This window comes from Nipponia nippon, unplaced genomic scaffold (assembly GCF_047370975.1).
Source record: "Nipponia nippon isolate SJK-2023a ecotype South Korea unplaced genomic scaffold, ASM4737097v1 scaffold_6, whole genome shotgun sequence".
NCBI classification, from domain to species: Eukaryota; Metazoa; Chordata; class Aves; order Pelecaniformes; family Threskiornithidae; genus Nipponia; species Nipponia nippon.
The window spans coordinates 69004190-69023924 of NW_028262380.1; the positions used below are offsets into that span (position 1 = coordinate 69004190).

A 19735-nucleotide genomic window follows, 5' to 3' on the forward strand; every position below is an offset into this window, starting at 1 on the left:
TTTCCCTTACAAAAATTAGAGTTAAAATAAAAACATGACATCTCAAAATGTTTGACAAAAGGCTTGCTTTTCCCACAGGGCCTTGTGAATGTGAATTACAAGAAGTTAATGTTGTTGAAAGGAAGAAAATTGGATAATCTGAAATGAGGTGCTGGCAAATATCCTTGTGTGCCTTCTGGTTAGAAAAAAAGAAGAGCGCTAGTGTTAGCAACACTGCTAGGAAAAGGTAGACTGTTTCCAGACCTGAGCAGCCATGGACATATACTTTGATTGTACCAGATATAGCAGTGGAAATAACTATAAAAAGCTTACCATAGCAAGGTGGGAGGGGACAACCAGTAAAGAATTGAAAGCAATTCATTCGATAAAGGTTATTATCAGAAATCTTTGTGCAGCTCACGTAGCAAAGTACTACAGAAAGAGCAGAAAGAAAGTCTGAGGGATACGAAAGGAAAACCAATCCCTTATGAAAAATATATTTGAATGTGAACATAGAGAATACAATGAATTTCTGGTTATTAGAAAGGAATGTAGTATATTATCACAATATTTTATCATCAGACTCATCTCAGGTTGACATTAAGCAAGGGTCATGCCATAAAGAGAAGTACATTGGAGTAAGGGCTGTCAAATTTACATCAAGTGTGTGAAATTAATTTTTATAATTTTAGAAAGATTTTTTCCCCTTCTGTAGCCAGATAATCTAACAAAGTTTGCTTAACGATATGTTAACTTGCATTTATATGGATGGTCTTGTAGGATCTGAGGGATCAGCTTGGTAGTATTTTGTGTAACAGTCATTCTGCAGTCCGGTAACTGCTGGCAATCTCGAAATGTATAGATCTGTGTAAGCGAACTGAATATATGTAAGTGTGTGTATTCTTAGTGGATAAAAGTTCTTGGCAACCATCAAGTAAAGGGAAATATGCTGGCTTTAAAAATTGATGAGGCTAGCATTTTTTAATTTCTCACTTCTTAGAGATCTTTTCCAAACAGTGGAATGCAGCTTAAAATGCAGTGTTGCAATAAGCATCCGTCTAGTCTGGGAAAACAGGTTATGTTTTTAGACAGATTAGCAAAAACTGTATTAATTAACCCGTCTTTAAATATCGTTTAGCCTCCTGCATGAATAATGAGAGGAACAAATGTAAACTATTAGGCCTATGAATAGCTAACATATTTTCTAAAGCCCTGACTGTAAGGGGCGCTGAATTTTACCCTAAAACACCTCAAAACAGGTACTGATGCACTAAAAAATATTTTTCTTTCTGTCTCTAGGTAAAGCCGTCATAGCTGGCATTGTTTTGTCAGTGCTGAATTATAATTCTTGTGACAATACTGTGACACAAATTCCCAAATGTAGACATTTCTGTATCCCATGGAGTTTTTAATCTGAAAGACAAAACAGATAAGCCAGGAAACAAGGAAGGAATAATTCGGAAAATTCCAAGTTTGTTTGTGTTTCTCCCTCCTCCCTTTCTTTGGCTGGATGGTGATCTGCAATCCTCTCAACCTGTATCTCCGACCGATGCTAATGCAGTGGTGATTGACTCCTCCCCAGCTGGCAGGAAATCAATCTCAAAGGGCTTCCAGTTTGCACCTTGTAGAACTGGCTTTGTCATTAAGAAAAGATGAGTTTACTGGAAGGCAAAATCCTAAATTAAATAAAAACTAATGCTTGTGATTAAGAAATCTGGATATAACTTTTGCAGTGCAGAAGTATAATCAGTATATCAACCACATCTGGAAGGTGCTTTGGTTTATTCAGGTGGAGACACTGGAATGTGAATGCGGACTAGGTTGGGCCATTATAAACTTGAAGAATGTAGGTCAGGCACATTGCAAATCTGTTATCACATCTTTTTTCCAGAAACAAGATGAGAACATTTAAAAAATAAAAGCCAAACAAATCCTTCGAGTCAATTATTGATGTTACACCATGGTTGAATTTGACTCAAAGATCAAAGTCCATGACTTTGTAAATGACCATTTCCAGTAAATGACCTTTCATTTATGTAGTTAGGTGTTGATCAGTATTTCACTTCTGATGTCTTCATCGGCAGTTTCTTATTGCCCTTAATCCTCTCCCTTCGGCACTGCATACCACTAGCAGGAATTACCTTCTGGAGAAATCTGCTGTTTCCTCTGAATGTAACAAAGGTTGGAAGTAGAGAAGCGATGGACAATTCTGATTGCTGATGCTGTGACAGTGTCTAGAAATGGAGGCTCTTAGGTAGACACTCGTAATGGTATTTCCATAGATAATTGCTATTTTTCATGAGTTTGTCTTGGTGATTCCTTGAGCAGGACCCTTCTCTCTGGCCCTTACCGCCGTCAGGTTCACTTTCAGCAGATCTGAAATTAAAGTTCTTTCTTTCCCAGAGCACAGATGGTGATTTTCCTCCCAGACCTCATCTCTGAACCTGTTAGGCAGATGGGAATGGACCATTTAGATATCTTTTGATAATTATATTATAGTTATATCATTCTAGCCTGTTTTCTGCTCTCCGTGGGTATGCCAAGGAATTAGGAAGCTAAAGTCCCCTACAGACCCATGAGACAGAGAGGCATCTCACTGATCCATCCATTCACAGTTCACGGCGCTGCTTCTCAGGTCTCTCATCCCAACCTCATCAAGCTTGGACATTCCCTCCAGTATTACCTCTCTCGGAGCAGAAGTCCTAAGAATGACAAGACTGGTTCTTGTCCAACATCTACGAGTGGCGTGAGTGACAACAGCCACCAAGAGATGTCAGTTCTCCAGAATTTGCAGATTTGTGGGCAGATTTGTGAGGCCCAAATCACCAGGGCATTGTGCAGATTCAAGGAACCAGTTTCTTCTGAAGCACCAACCAGTAACACCAAGTCTTCCGAACCAAGATGTTATGTACCCCCAAATTTCTGCAGGCTCCAGAATCACAGGAATTATAGGTGTGCGAGCCTGATTCCTTGGGTTCCCTATTGAAAGCTTGACTTTCTTGTTGTGCAGAAATGGATAATGCGGTGTAATTTTAGTTCAGTGAAAATTTTATGTGCTGATAGCTTTTGTCCTGTATTTTTCCTTTTCCCCAGATGGTAAACATTGCAGGAATAATTATAGCAGTAGAGTGGATATTACTCTTGTCTGCAAAGCGTTTAAGCACTGAAAAATATACCTGAGACATTAGGAAGTAAAAGAGGGTGTAGTCTATTTTAAAAGGCAGTTCTCCAGTTCCAGGTGGTTGGAGGGCAAGATTAGAGCATTCATTCGTGATGTGGGTGGTCTGGACTGAGAGCTGAACTCCGTGCAAGGGAGTGGACTGCACAGTGGGAGAAAGAAAGGTTTAATTTATTACTTTTTTACTTTATTCTGTTAAGTAGAAGTTATTCATGGCATATCTGTAAAGCCAAAATTGTTGGTAGAGCTGGCAATGCTTAGTTTTAATTTACTGAAGATATTTAAGCAGACCTTGGGAGGAAAAAAAAGAGGAAATTAATTTTCAAATTAAAAGTGGCTGTGGGGTAAGTGCTCAGCTCTAAAACAATTCTGAATTTTGGAAAATTTGGATCCAAATCTCTTGGGCCATGGCAAGCTCTATTTCTTTTTTTAAAATCTTTATTTTATATCCCCAGGGGTCTCCCTGTGCTTGTTTCATTTATAGACCATAAAGGCTTTTTTAGGAGGGGCAGGGTAGGTGTCTTCCTCTGGTGATGGCGTAACAGGACCCCCACCATAAAGGGGGTTTTGGAAGAGCTACAGTGGTGTAAATGAGCAAAATCAACTTTCTGGCCAAGAGGTATGGATTCCAATCCATTACTCATAGGCAAAATACTCCATAATCATATTAGCAGTTTTACAAGCAAAGCTTTTTCAACTACATTTTAATCTGGTAGCCATTTGTCTGTCAAAGAGAGGAAATGCTTTTTTTGTTTTAATTAAAAAGAAATAGTTGTACTTCTGCACTCCGTGGAACATTTATGCCTGAGTTTGCGATGCACTGAAGATGGGAGCAGGTGCATGACTTCTGCAGCACTGCTGGGAAACACTGGACCAAAGCCTCTGTCAAGATCACTGAAAAAAGACCTATTATTAGTGGCACCAGTCCCATGTATGACAGCACAGTTTGGCCCATTATACTTTCAAGGTCACCAAAGCAAGGTCACTAAAGACAGCAAATAGAGAAAATGGAGAAAAAATTATTCTAGAGCAGCTCGATTGGAGCGAGTGAATAAGGAAGCAACTTTACCATCCATTTTGTTTGTAACATACCCTTTCAAAGTCAGCTATAATTGGTCTAAAAGGTTTAACCTATTTGAGGTAAGTTTAAGGTTGGAATTTTGTTTAGAAAAATAGAAACCAATATTTCCTAAATTCCTGGGAAAACAGTATGTTCGAGTGTGTTCTATTTAGCTCTTGTTATGATCTATTCCCAAACAAAATTGTAGAGGGACCAGAGAGGATGTGGAGTCTTCATCCCTGGAGATATCAAAACCCACAGGCATGGACCTGGGCAACCTGCCCTGGATCACCCTACTTTGAGCAGAGGGTTGGAGAAGACCACCTCCAGAGGTGACTGCCAGCCTCAGCAGTTCTGTGATCCTGGGACTGTATCCCGTCTTGTTTTAAACAATAGCTGGAGAACATTGCTTCCCAGGACGCTTGAGTGGTTTAGAATTGCATCCAGCCAGGAGTTTAATTCTCTTATCCTTTTGTTGTGGGTTAACCCCAGTAGGCAGCTGAGCCCTACACCGCCCCTTGCTCACCCCTCCCCAGGCGGGACAGCGGGGCGAATGGGAAGGGCAAAAGTGAGAACTGGGTTGAGATAAAGACAGCTTAATAGGTAAAGCAAAAGCTGTGCGTGCAAGCGAAGCAAAATAAGGAATTTATTCACTATTTCCCACCAGCAGGCAGGTGTTCAGCCATCCCTAGGAAAGCAGGGCTCCATCAAGCCTAAGTTACTTGGGAAGACAAACACCTTATCCCCAAAGTCCCCCCTTCCTCCTCCTTTCCCCCAGGTTTTATTGCTGAGCACAACGTCTTGTGTCCCAGCTGTGCCCCCTCCCAACTCCCAGTGCCCCCCAGCCTACTCACTGGTGGGGCAGCATGAGAAACAGAAAGCCCCAATGCTGTGCAAGCACTGCTCAGCAGTAGCTAAAACATGGGTTTGTTATCAACACTGCTTTGGTCACAAATCCAAAACATAGCACCACACAAGCTACCACAAAGAAAGTTAACTCTATCCCAGCCAAAACCAGTATACCAGTTCTTTTAATTACCATAGTGCTTACTTTCCTCAACTATCTCCTATGGTTACTTTAAATTCAGTCAGCAAAACCAGTATTTTACAGTTATTCCAGCATCTTTACTTCGTTTAAACAGCAATTCCAACAAGCTAGTTCCATAGTTTTTTTAGAAAAGGATTTCTTTCAGTGCATCGGGTGTATTCAGCAGCTCTGTGGTTGTAAAAGTCTTTGCCAAAGGAAACCCCGTAGCCGACTGGCGTCACACGTAACAGCTCCAGCAAGAGGAGCTCTTAGCTACTGGCTCATTTCCATTCTCCTTTATATCCCTATAAATCAGGAGCCAGTTATTTCAGATTCAAAGGGTGTAAGTGCGAACTGAAACTGGGTTTAGGCTTCCCTACCTCGCACTGGCATCAGACTGTTGTGCTGCGGGCAGCCACGAGCTACCAGATGTCCCAAAGCCACATCGCCTCCAGCTTTCTAAAGCCGTTGTAGCTTACAAATTCACAGTGGTCACCTGGAGGGAAGAGATCTGTGTCGCACACGTTTTTTTACTCATTTTGCTAACCAGAAGAAGTATTGATTAAAAAGAGAAAAGAAAATTAGAAGGCACTCAATGGAGAACAGAGAAAAGGCGATTGGGACAGACTCGGCAATGAACTGAAGGGGAAAAACAAACATTAACACAAGAGGCTATTAGCTATCACATGTAGCAGTGGAAGGCTGTTGGATGGCACAAGGCAACCGGAACACCCCGAAGAGAGAAATCTAGCAATTACCAGCCTCCTCCTGTGGTTTATTGCCTGGTGGATAATGTCCTGAATACATTAGATATTACAGGCTCATTCATCACAAATGCGCTTTAATGGAACCAAAGGTCAGGGGCAAAATTAATGCTGGGGAGGAGGAATGGCCTAAGTGTGTGTGTGGAAGGGGGGAGATGGTTATTTCTATTTTAGCTTAAGTTAAAAGATTGCCGTGTATTTGTGTATGCAAAGCTTTTCACTAATAGCTACTGAAAGGCCACAAAAGCAAGCAAAGAGTACAGAATTGCTGGGCTTTGAGCACACAGATGATGGTTGTTATAAAGCTCAATTAAAAAATCCTAGATATACTAGGTAAACACTAAAAGATGGTTTTAAACTAATAAAAATAAAAAATAAAGATGCTAAAAGGCACAGTCCATCCCTGGTGTGTGAATGCTGTAATACTTAGCCACAAAAAAGGGGACTTAAGCACGCACAACAGGAGCTTTATCCCAAGCTATTTCATTTTGCTCTGCCAATTTAATTCAGATTTTTAATGTACCTTTCTGACAATCTTGAGAAAATTGTACATAGAAGAGTTAGCAAGAGACTCCCTTGCAATTGAGACTTTATGAGACATCAGAGAAATAAACGTGGCAAAGACTTCAGAGATCACTAGGGTCTCCAGTTGAGTCACTGAAGAAACTGTAAGCAAATACTATGGGAATCAATAAGTCCCATCAGAGGCTGTATGCACATTTCTAACTTGCTCTGCATGCAAAAGCAGCTCAGAAAAAAAAAAAAAATCCATATTTTTGAAATCTGAATTCAGTTCAGAATATTTTAATAACAATAATAGCTTGATTAAGATCTAAGTGAAAATTTGAAGCTCTAAAATGAGTTATTTTAATAGCACATAATTTTCGCTTTTGAAGCTTTGCCTAGAGAGAAGTTAATCCTCATGGACTGAAGAACACAATACACATAGGAAAAACCTTTTGAAAGGTTATTCATTTCTGTAATGTTAATGACACACAAGCAATTGTGCAGGGCCCACCCACACAATTAAGATGGCAAAATCAAGCTCTCTTAAACCCAGGTATTGCCAAAACTTAGATTGCCTATACAATTGCTGTTCAGCCCCCTTCCACGCAAGCTTTGTGATAACATTGTTAGTGTTATGGGTAAAAACTGTTTTTTTACACCGGAATCTGCCTTTAAGTACAGAATCGACTGTTCAAAGAGCTAGATAGCTGTAAGATAGTTAGTCTTCACAATTCAGCTAGTGACCTACTTATTGCCCATCATCTGAAGCCTACACAGAATCTTTAATTTCTGCATGTGGAGGGAAGCTGCAGGAAAGATAATGATGAGATCGTGCCACTGAAGAAGGTACCGTAATGCACACAACACAAGAGGACTAAATTAGGGACGCTCACAACCACCTCCAGAGTTGCGTTCTCAAGCATTTCAGCACTTCCTAAATGTATTTCATCTAATGGTCTGATTTCCGAATGTTATTTCCTGGGGTATTTTTATGTCTGAAGACCCAGTAATAAGCCACCATCAAGAACGGGGCTGAATTCTGATATGCACTACTGCCATATAATTGAACAAGTATAATTAATAACGTGAGAAGATTTATGATAGGGGTTATTCTTTCCCCAACATATATCCTGTGTCAAAGCGATGAAGCAGAAGAAATTGCCGAGGGTATCCAGCCCGAATCTCTCTGCCCACGCCCCTCGAGAAGGTGTGTGTTCCCACAGCTCCAAGCTGACTAAACACTGTTGGTTACGTCTGGCCTAGGAGCACAACTTCCCAGAAGGCTAAGCTGAACCAAAGTTTCACAGCCACTGAAAAGCAAAATCTTCTCTCCCCTCCATCCCCATCCCTTCTCCTCCATCCTCCTGCTTGCATGATGCTACTTTGTTCCTTGTGCTGGCTGTCCCGCTTGCTGGATCTGCCCTTGAACCGAATCAGCTTGTTCATTGTCGGAGTTCTTGTTGCAGCAGTCGTGCTCTGCCAAATTAGCGAATTCGGGCACAGCATGAAGGTGCCAGTTGGCACAAACTGCATTGGAGGAGGAGTACGGCCAGGAGCGGAAAGAAGGGGAGAGGCAGCAGAAGACCTTCCTCTTTCTCAGCCGTGAGCTGTTTGGTCAGGTCATCCTCGCTGGTTAACCTGGAGCCTCCGGTTCTGCCATTTTACCAAGGGTGCAAGGCGTAGAGTTTTCAGTTGAGCTCAAACCAGCTGAGCAGAACGGTGCGAGGGGCAGAGGAGACACTCCTCTGGCTCCAAGGTGCTCTATCTGCTCGAGGTTCAGCGGCTTCCCATACACAAAGGAAGAACTACAGCTTCCCCAGATAGGTCAAAAGACATTTTTACAGTGGGAAGCATTTGGCAATCCAAATGCAGGGTTGCTCCCTGCTGGGCCTATAATGTCTTGCCCAGACGGGCAAAAAACACTGAGCTCTGCAAAGCTTTAAGATGTTCTGTTTTCACAAAGTCTGTGGCACCTAGCTAAACTGATGGCATCGTATTGACGTCACAAACTCAGTCAACACTGCCTGTGACATCAACGTATGACATCACTTCAGGAAGCACTGTCTTCTGAAATAAGTTGCAGCTCGTAGTTTCCAGGAGATTTCTATGTCCCCAGCTCTGAGTGTGAAAAGGATGAACAGGTCTTTCATTTCTATAATGCATGTGTCTGAACATCCAGTCTCTGATGGGTACCTCGCAATTACATCAGTGCCTGGCCTAAAGCTCTGTTGGATTCTGTTTTGGCTGTCCCCCGATGGGCAATGGGGGGCGACTTCTTTCACCTCCCTTTGCCTCATGTGCCTGCCTGCTTCAGAAGGTGGTGGTGCAAAGTGCTGTTCGTTCGTATCTGCGATGGGAGTTTAAATTTCTCTACATTCACTTCTTCAGATTTCAGGCAATGACTTGTGCGAGACACGATATTATCTCATCACTGGTGTCACATAAGCTCGTATTTATAGGGATTTATTTCTTGGCCATCTCAGAAGGAAATGATCTAATTACAGACTAATATAGTAGGATCATTATTATGTTAGCTGCCCAAGCCTTCTCATTATAAGACCCCTTTTTGCATTGTCTGTAATTTTGCAGTTTTAACTCTTTGACCTGATTTCTTTCATCCCATGAGGCTTCTTCAGTCTTTTTTTTAAATGAAATTTTCTGCCAAAACCCACACTAATGTCCAAGAATGCAGCTGAAAAGAGAGATGCTATTTTCCTGATGCTAAATCTTCCATATGAAAACTCTAGCCTACATGTAGCTTTGAGCAGGGACTAGAAATTTGGGGTGTGGGACGAGTTAAGGAATGGGCCTTTGAAAATCAAATGAAATTTAGTGATGCAGCAAACGTCTGGAAAAACTGCATTTGGCACATGTTCAGTAGAGACTTGCCAGAACTTCGTAATGTAACTCTTCAGAGATGCTGCCTGCAACGAGGACACTAGACTTCATAAGGCTTTTCTGTGGCAGGAAGGTTTATAACCTAATACCGTGAATTATTGCTCCTTCAGATCAAGTTGCAGGTCTGTGCAGCAGATCTAAAGTTTCTAGCCAGCTGATAAATCCTGGTATTGTGGGTACAGTTACGCAGTTGAATATTCCTTGTTTGCATCTTTCATAAGCTTAAGAAATTTGGCATAAAACCTCTCCTTTAAAAAAAACCAACAGTATAAAACCCATGCAAAGTGAGTATTATTATCCCCATTATACAGATTTGCATCTGAGATATGTGAAGTTTAAAGCCAAACGTATCCATTCGCTTTTGGGTACCCAGCCAAGAAGTAAAATTTGATTTATTTTTTTCTTATCTGTTTTTCTGAGCACATGGCCTGACACACCTGTAGCTGGGTGTTCTCAAACTCCTGCAAATCTGTTTCAGGTCTGAGAGTGAAGCACTCGAAGAATAGGGAACGTACAAGATAAAGACTACCTGCGAAAAACATGGAGAAAAAGTGATGTCACACAGCCCATAGCTGAACTTGCATTACACGGGGGAGTACAGCTAAGATGGGAAAGGGACTTCCGGACCGAGGACTGACTTACAGTAATATCCTTTTAACACAGTATTTCTATAAAGTTACCCACCAAGATTAAACTTTTTATGATGTAAATAGGCATATTAATTTCCCCCAAAGTATTTGGTCAGACCTATTTCGATAGCAGCTTAGTCTTTCTGTGGGTTTTCTCTCTCGTTTGTTTATGTGAACAAAAATAGTATGAAATTATTAGTGTATTTTATCTTGAAAAATATAGCCACTGTTTGCACAATAATTACGGCAAATATTTGCATAGCAAAGATGTTACATAGATACAAAGATAATAATTATTTCATTGTAAGATTAAACCTTTCATTGTGATGTGTTACACAACAATTAATACCTTTTACTTCATGAAAACTGAAGTCTAGCTACAGTAATCACTACTACACTGTGAACTGAGGCACCGGAAAAAAGTTGATGCCAACTAGATGTAACGTTAGTCACACAGTATTAAAAAATAAGCGGAGGAAATAAAATACATAATATTTTCTTTAAAACTGTGGAGCCATTCTAACAAACACACAGAACCACCTGTAATTAAGATAAACACAACATCCTCTTAGCACTGCTGTGCTTACAGCTCTGTCAAATAGCACATATGGTTTGTGCTTCTATCAAGTGTGCTGAGACCCTTTTCTCCCAATGAACGATTGTATGTGTTGTAGTTGGGAAGCAAAACAAGACTAAGTTAAATACACTCTGGCTGCCTTAACTCAGAATTTCCTTGTATTTATGGATTTATATTAAATCCCTAAGGTTATTTTAAAATTGTTTTCAGTGTTATTTTATCATTAATCTTATTATCATCCAAAAAAACTGGCTGCAAATGATTGCTTTGAGGATTGGCAAACACATTTGTACAGCTTGAAACAATTTATTGAAAACACGTTGCTTACATAAGAGAACATGCTGTCTTTAAATGCCGTTGGTAAGAAATGTTCATTTCTTGAATTTCCATTCTATTTATGGACTCTGAAGACAGGAGAAATACAATTTAAAGTGCACCTACAGGTTGCGTACCTTTTTACAATCACCTTCTTTTAACCTCAAGAGAAGGGATCTTCATTGTGCAGCCGTGACTTTGCAATAGGCTCCTCAGCGGTGGCATACAGCAGCACACAAGCCAAGGTAACATGCCTTTTCAAAATCTTTGATCTTGTCTCCAAAGGAGAAACCTGGAACCAGTCATGCTGTAAACTAGTGAACATTGGTTTAATAAGGAGAAGGATTTTAGTGTCAGTTCAACAGAACAATCATTTTTAGCCAAACGTATTTCTGTGGGCATAGTAGGTACAATAAAGACAGACTTACGGTAACGCATTTCCTTACTTTTTTCCCCATATATTTGTCATCTCTATAATACTTCAGTCATTTGTACATAGCTCCCTAAGACAAAATGTAATTATCTTTGCTATTTTATAGCTGGTGAAAATGAGGTACAGCCAGAGTTACACAGAGCATACCTAGAAGAGCAAAAGTACGAACCCCCCCGAACAGTAAGTCCTGGTTCAAACAAGATGAAATTTCCTCTGTCACGTGTGCGATGTAAGCTCTGAGGGCCAGCTCTAGTCACGGACAATCATCAGCAAGCGAGGTCCACGCTTCCCCTGCCCCAACACGCTGGATGTCCATCTCCCCTCTCTGGGGCACACGGCGGGTGTCCTGCCGGGGGGACCTGGCGGGACGGTCTAGGACTTTCCCCCATGGCCAGCTAAGGCAGCAAACCAAACCGCTCTGTCCGGTCTAGATTTTTTAAAAAGAAATCTTCACTTTCCAGAAAACAGCTTATTTCAGATGCCATTTTTAACTGATACCGGATTCTTAACAATTTATATTGTGCTTTATGAAGGTTTTGAGACAGTTATGTGATTTTCTTCTGCAGCTGTAAATCCTGTTACTTCTGCTGTCTATGTAAGCAGCAAATAGAGAGGTTTTTCCTCTCTTTCTGCTTTCCTGGTCTTCCACTGATCAAGTACCTTGTCATCTGCTTTTCCTAAAAACACAGAAGCCCAGAGCTTTTCATCCCGAATGGTTTCCTATGCTTTCATTAACTTGGGAAGGGCAAGAAAGGAATAAAAGGAAACTCTGCAGTTTGCAACGTGCACAAGTACCATAAAATCCCAAAGCTTTTCACAGAGCATCTTCCAGAAGGACACAAGAAATCTATTGACTTTGAATGGCAAAATTTTGCTACAACACTTCTAGGTCAAGATTTTTAAAAATGTAATCTCCATTTCTGTAAATCCCTCTACTCGGTTAGATATGAAGTTCTGCCTACATAGCTGTCTGCACTTCAATTTCATACAGGAACAAATGTAAGTCCTTTCTCTAGACTGAAGGGAAGGAGAAGGAGCTGGCTCGCTCAGAAATTCAGCTAGAATCCCACACTTCCAGCTTGCTTCCCCATGCAGTCAACTTGTTTCAAGTTCACAAAGGCCGGACCCAAAAGCCCAGCAGTCCAACTTAACTCCCCTATATTAATTTTTTTTTTTTTAATATCCAATTTTGAATGAGGAGAGTGACATATGTGCTTAGGCATTCAGAATAGCTTCCTTTTAAAATTAAATATAGCTGTCTTTCAAAAAATTGAACTTTGGAAACACGCTAGATAGAAAGCTTTGCCCGACCACAAGTATGCATAACTTATAGTCACAGCCAGACTTCAAAGATCCTGCCTTTACACCCACACCAGGGTCTTTTTTATTGCAATTCTTTTCTAAGTAACTAATTGCCTGCTAAGCATTAAATAAGCAATTTACACTTTCCCCTTTACTCTTCATGGGGCAGCTGACATAATGGTGAGAGCACAACTACCAGCTTAACCGACAGCAAGACAATTTTGGTCAGGTCACTCCACCCCAGTTTCCCAGGGATATGAGGTGTGTGTAACGACTTCTCTCCTGTTTCATCGTGCTGCAAAGGTCAGTTGAGTAACTTTTACCATGTTCTACTTAAGGTCTAATCCAGCATCTCCTGCCAAGTAACTATTCCTTGCCTAGATTGATCACAGAGAGTTTAGCAATGTTTTCATCAGTGCTCTGACTCCAGAAAGCTGAGCGTTTGTACAGAAACTGCACGACCACCGGCAAAAATTCTGCCGCTTGACTTGAACGTTGGCTTATGTGTCACTTCTGGTTCCCCGGTAAGACGCAAGCGCCTGTATGTTTGTTTGCCCGAGTGCCTTAAAAGGCAAGTCAGCTTCTTGGAGTCGTATTTGTACTCTGCTGGAGTCTCCTTTCTTCCCATCCTGAGCAGCACGTCTCTTTCCAGAGCTGCTGCCAAGGGAGGGGGCCGCGCAGTCCCAGCCACCTCCCGTCACCGCGCTCTGAAATGATGCCGGGGTAAATGCTATGGGTGCCACAGCTTAGCATACAGATTGATCCAGACAGGTAAGAGATTTCTGAAAGACAACACCGAGTTTGTATTTCTGGCACATTTTGCCCCCCCCAGTCTCGTCTACTGAGCATCTCACTAAAAAAGAATCCAAAAAAGTATGGAAACCTAGTAACAAATAGCTGAAAGTTTTCTTAAGTTACTCATCTAAAGACAGTAAGAGACAGATTATGATAACAAGATCATCAAAAAGTGAACGTTTACTGGCACTCTCAGTAGATCACGCTTATCTTGAGATAATTCAAGAGCATTTTCTTAAATATTGAGTAACTTTTAAAGATCAGTGGTCGGGTTTTCACAAACTAGAAGATGTTACATTGGGATCAATGGCCTGCTTTTTATTTAGACACAATTTACTTTGCAGCATATTTTTGTTTGGCAATATATAAACTACTCACACAAAAACAACTGATCCCAATTACCACCACGTAAGTAGAGAGTTTACTTTCTAATCACCTCATTAGGTCAGCACTATTCACTGACATACAATTACATTGATATGGGCACTAAAAATAGTTCACCTAAATTCTTCTTTAAGGTCAAGCCTGGAAACTTATGGTAGCTGTTTCAGTTTCTATGAGCTTTAGATCTTCCTGGAAAGCCACCAGCCCATCCCCCCTTCCACCGGCTGTGGAGGAAGCCTGGGGAATCTGACCTCCTCTGTCAGTGGTCTAAATTAGGCAAAGTGAAGACATTTATTCTCTTCACATTCCTAATTTCTGTTTTATGGTTACAGTAAAACTCCTGTACAAAGCCTATTTGTTGGTAAAAGCGTTCAAAACAAAAAGAAACTGAGCCAATTATGTCCTGTTGACCAAAGGCTGTTTTAATCTTCATTAAGCACTCACTCAAGTTATTTTATAAAGTGTTTTAAAATAGGCATATTTTGTAAGTTTTATAAATTTACCTTATTTTCTTAAGACATTATGGTTGTTTATTTTTAATTCTTCCCAACTTCTGTATGTATATCCAGGGGTGTACAATTATCATGGGCAACTTTCCCAAAGCGTTATGCAAGGTGATTTGGGATTCTGCTCCAGGAGTTTCATCCATCTTCTTCCTATCTTCCTTCTCAACAGTTAATTCCTTCCTTCTCCTGTCTGATCCGTGCCAAGTCCTCTTTCTTCTTTCCCTGGGAGCCTGTGTTAACTCAGTCCCCACACCAAGTTTGCAATATAAGGATCCATCGCTGTTAGCTTTATTCTCTCATCGTTGCAGTTGTCTTGCTTAGATTTTATACTTTGTATGCATTTTATGCATGTAAGTTTTATGCATTCTACCAAGATGTTGATTCTCACCTTCTCCCACAATAGTCCAACAAAAGGAAATGACAATTCCAGAAAGATATCGTATTTGGCACATGGTTTCTAAAAATGCTGTTAGAAGCTCAGATGGGGACAAGGGTGCACGTGTAGAATAAAAATCTACTATGCTGAAGGGCATACCAGTCCTCCCAGTAGATCCGAGGAAGGGACTGAGCACCAAAACAAAGTGACTACGCTTTCCTGGGCTACATGTAGTAAAGCATTTCAATCCAACCATGAGCAAGCAGTCCAAGCATTTCTACTACCTAGATAGCTGACAGGCAGGTAGACTGAAGCGTCCAAGGAAAGGAAACACCTCAAATAAACTGAAATGCTCAAGTATTTTTGCTGAATAACAAGTACTGCCTGGAGGACACCGTCCTTACTAGCAGCTCTGACTTGGTTTTGGTTACTGTACAAAAAAAATCCCCCAGGGCTCAGTATGGTTTCAGGAACTCGCATGCTATACAAATGTGCAGTCTGCTTCCCTGAAGCCACGTCACCAGGCACTAGAGATGAGCAGCCCAAAAAAAATATTTTGGAAAGAGCACTGCCAATCCACCCTTCATGTGAACAGTTTTCTCACTGGCTCGCCTTGAGGTATTAAAAGTTATGACACAAAAGCCCTCCAGGCAATCTTTCCCTCCTGGTATTGTTAGCTTGTATTTTTACTAATTTTAGTCTGCTGTGACGACCTCTATCACTTACCAGGCAGAGTTTTGGTTTTGATTAGTGCATTTAGCCATCTTATTCCTAGGCTGTAGCTTTTTCTAAATCTGCAGTTTTCTCCTCGCACCCATTCAGAACAGGCTATTTTATTTCTTCTACTCACTGTTCTCCCCCTAAAATGTATCTGTTTGGCAAAAAAAAATATTTCCCTTCCCCATGTCAATCATTTCTAACTGGGTGCTTCCTCTTTTGTTTGTTGTTTCCATGAGGCATGGTCCAGAGAAGAAACACTGCTTCCTGTTTGCAGAAAAAAACCCCAACAAGACAAAACCCAAAGGCACCGTTTGTCCTTCCTCTCCTCAGGCCCTGCTAGCCACCAGACCATGAGGCCATTTTCCATTCGTCTGCTGACGACCATCAAAAATGCCTCCTTGCGTGTTTGGTAGTAGGCAGCACTCATGCTCCTACTCCAGAGGCAAATCCTGCACTAGGTGTGGGGAACCTCCTGCAGCAGCTACCGCACAGTTGTGGAGGAAAGCTGGGAGGCTGAGGGCACTAGTTGAGGCCTTATAGTACTTTTTGCAAAGGAGAAGTAAAACCATCATCATCATCCCTACGCTTCTAGCGGAGCATGCCCTGAGAAACATGTTAAATGTCAGACCTGGTTGGGTAGGTGAAAGTACCTCAGATCAGAGCCAAAGGTGAAGGCTACAGCTTCAGGCAGACGTACTGGAACAGGTATGTGGAGGAAGGAGCGCGAGTTACCTGGGAGTAGGTGAGCTAAAATAACCCTCTGCTCCAGTGGTGGTGAGCGGGAAGAGGACTGCTGAACTCACAGCGCTGGGAAAAAATCTAACTGCTGGGATACCAGGTGTAAAGCAAGACAAGAGAGTAATGTTAGAGAGAGATGTTTTCATCTTTAAACTGCAGAATTCCCTTACATGTTCTGAAAACATCCAGAAGAACCTTATCTATGACCATTTGGAACCATAAGACCCAAGCGATGCAGGATACCGAGCTTTCCCAGAGCACCTCAGACTGCCCGCATGCAGCCTTTTAATGCTATGTGAGCATCACAAACTCATGTCCTTTCAAACTAATACTACTGGAGGTACAAATCTGGCATATCCTTAATCTTAAAAAAAAAAAAGAAAACCAAAAAAACCCAGAAAACAAAATACAGTAAGAGGAGGAGGGAGAAAGAGCTTTATTACATGTGAACACAGATCAAAACAATTTTCTATGCCTATAGGGTTTGAGAAAAAATACAACAAAACATAACTTCCAATGAGATGTAATTAATGAATGATTTATGGGCTATTTGTGTAGAAGTACTAAGCATGGTAAAATCTCATCTTGATAAATTAGCTCAAATTCCACTAGCGCCATTAATAAATCAAGAGCAGGTCAGCTCCATTCTTCACGTTATTATTATGGTGCCTTCTGTCTGCTAATGCAAGTTTTAACATCTTCTTCACACATTAGTATGAGACAAAGATACATGTATCTCCTTAGTGATTTAATTAGATAGCAGGATTTTGCATCCTTCATTTAACAGGCAGGACATCTCCCCACTCTCTTCCTCATGCTCCTTTAGCTTTCTGAAGGGGACGTCTATAATACATGGAAGGACAAGTATATAACACTACGATAAAACTGAGCCAAATTAACATGCCAGCCTTTCTAGAAATACCTGTCTGCAATACCCTCTTCTCAACCCGTTCCCTTCACTCCCCAGCTGTGCAGGTCACCCCCCTCCCCTGTGCTGATGCCAGCACTTGTCCAATTGCAAAGTAGGTTGATGCAATTTACTATCCCAGCAGACCTTAAAAAACAACAACAAAAAATCCAACACCCCACACTATTTTGAAAGCAAGCCAGAATATCTGTGGGAACATTCAGCAGAATAGAAAGGCATTTAAGTGCTTTAAATTGATATAAATGCAGTCATGAACACCAAAGCCAGCTCAAGGTAAGAGGAGAGGATAGGATGGTATCTCTCCCTTCTGATAGCTGCCAGTTGCTTATTTGGCTCATCCACCTATGAAACTTTATCTTAAGACTCTAGGACACGTTTGTGGGCTTAAGAATCATTAAAACTACCAATTAGTCTGATTTCTAATTTGAGTTAGTCTAATCAGTTCCTACACACAAGTAATTCTCCACGTCTTCGCTGTGCTGGTCAACGCCTATCTGCAGAAAGGGTTGGGCATTGTATTACATTTAATATCTATTACGCATCTTAAAAACATTACCTACTTGCAATAGGAAGCATCTTTAAGATGACAGAAGAATTAAATTTTTTTCATAATGCATTGATGAGCTTACATCTTCTGAAACAGAAGCGGGTTCTGGTCAGCGTGCAAATCCCACTCCTCACAGCTTACTTCTAAGGATATGTGACAGAGAGAGACAGAGTACAGATGAAGACTGAGGAGAAATAGCTTCTACAGACTCTTAGAGATCATTTGGAAGAGAAGGGAGACTGAGGAACATACCAAAAGATACACTGTGGAATTCAGAGATCTTAATACAAGTACTGGCATGCTAGTCTGAGTGGCTTTTTCTGTTAAAAAAAAAGAAAAAACAAAACCACAGTAGTTTCAACAAAAATATAACAATTTCCACAAGGCTATGAACTACTATTTAGTACTAATTTCACCAATAACACAATTTTATGCACAGAAAATTAAGATCTAAAAAACTATGCATAAAGCTGTATTGGCCAGACGCTGCCGTACACATGGTCCCTGCTCTGCAGAGTTTACAAAGAGCTCATGAGGCACTCCCCCCAAAATCAAACAACTTTCTATGTAAACTGCATATTTCAGCCCAACATTCACCAACTTCCTATCTCTGCATTAATCAAATATTAAGTAGACTCAGGAATGAGATGATGTAGTATGAAGCTGTATTCCCACATGTTTAATCTTCCCAGAAAATTCACAAATGGTTGAGGCATGACCCAGATCTCCAGGTGTTTATAGGCTTAGGTTGTCACTTGGCAGCCACTGCTGCAGCCTCCGAGCACCTTGCAAGAGCTAAAACCACCACCATCAATCACCTCTCCTTCCTTCCTTCCAGTAGGTAGGCGTAAGTTACCTGACTTGGATGACTGGGCTGGAGGGGAGGGAAACAGAAGCCGGGCAACCGAGGAAAGCTCACCAGAAGAGTTGAACGCTTCATGCCAAAAGTTCAGGGCCCGTGGTCATTCTTGAACCTCTTTTGACACACAGCTCCAAAGCCAAGGCCCAACTCACACATAAATTCTGGCTCCTCTGTGCAAATCTTCTGCATTTACTGCACAGGTCTGTGGCCACAGTGAAACACACCTGCTGCAGAAAGCCATACACACAAAAGGACAGCCATCTCAGACTGCCGGGGCTAATCCCACAGCCGGCTCAGAAGAGCAAGACAGCCAATGTATGGGAAGAGGACCTTGTCACCATATGGGACATCAGTGTGATGATCTTATCGTGACCTGTGCTGCTCAGCAGGCAATCTACAGCAGGTTTGGACCAGATTGGGCTTTTCAGGGTGTGATCTTGGTTCTTGCTAATGGAAATAATCATGCCTGGCTGTCTCAAGTGCATGGATCACTGTGGAGTATAGGATGAGATGCAAAATCCTAACCAGAAGCAGATGGAAACATTTATTATTGTGGCTTTTCTGCACTCACAGAGCGGTGGGGGTCTAAAGGGTCTGAATGCCGGAGGCTGACAACATCCCTCTGCAGTGGGGGATGTTACAGCGCGGGCACATTATCTCAAGCACACTCTTCTTTTCCAGCAAGAAATCAAACTCAGCTTTTGTCCACTGCTGTTGTATCAGCAGTTCCCAGTTAAACAGGAATAATATTTAAACAGTTTTCGTCACATATTAGTCTTCCTTGGGAACACACAAGAAAAAAAGGATATTATCTTATTCTGTTATGACTGCTTTATTTCCTTACTATTATTGCTCATAAAAATTTACTCCGTGTTTTGCGACACAAAACCCTGTACAGCTTCATCTTGTGACTATACATATCTGAGCTGGGCATTTTAGTAATTATCTCTGGCAGCCTTCCTCCCTCATTTACTGCTCCTCCCCAAAAGAGATTCAAAACAGGAAAGATTTTATATTTGAACATGGGATAAAATGCTCACCTACTGTTTTCAGTAAAGAACAAAGATAAAAATCATGAGATTACTTTATCATATAGGCTACACATTCTTCAGTGGCTATGGAAATCACTTAACACTTCTTTACTTAATTATGAAGAGTGTTAATCTCTTTCACCCTTGCAAAGATTTCTGTTATTACTGAATGGAAGCTA

General features: G+C 41.2%; 1 protein-coding gene and 1 long non-coding RNA gene across 2 annotated transcripts in view; one reads left to right on the forward strand and one right to left on the reverse strand.

The window, feature by feature from the left end:
- Positions 1 to 11075, forward strand: part of LOC148051543 (uncharacterized) — a 34322-nt gene extending 23247 nt beyond the window's left edge. Inside the window, exon 5 of the long non-coding RNA XR_015699495.1 lies at positions 9892 to 11075. This is a non-coding gene — a long non-coding RNA (uncharacterized LOC148051543). The remainder of the gene's footprint in view (positions 1 to 9891) is intronic.
- USP38 (ubiquitin specific peptidase 38) overlaps positions 1 to 19735 on the reverse strand; it is a 68582-nt gene that overhangs the window by 13934 nt on the left and 34913 nt on the right. The window contains exons 11-13 of the transcript XR_015699492.1: positions 11072 to 11248; positions 9851 to 9942; positions 5625 to 5755 (exon numbers count right to left, since the gene is read on the reverse strand). The gene's annotated coding sequence lies outside the window, so the exon portion shown is untranslated. The remainder of the gene's footprint in view (positions 1 to 5624; positions 5756 to 9850; positions 9943 to 11071; positions 11249 to 19735) is intronic.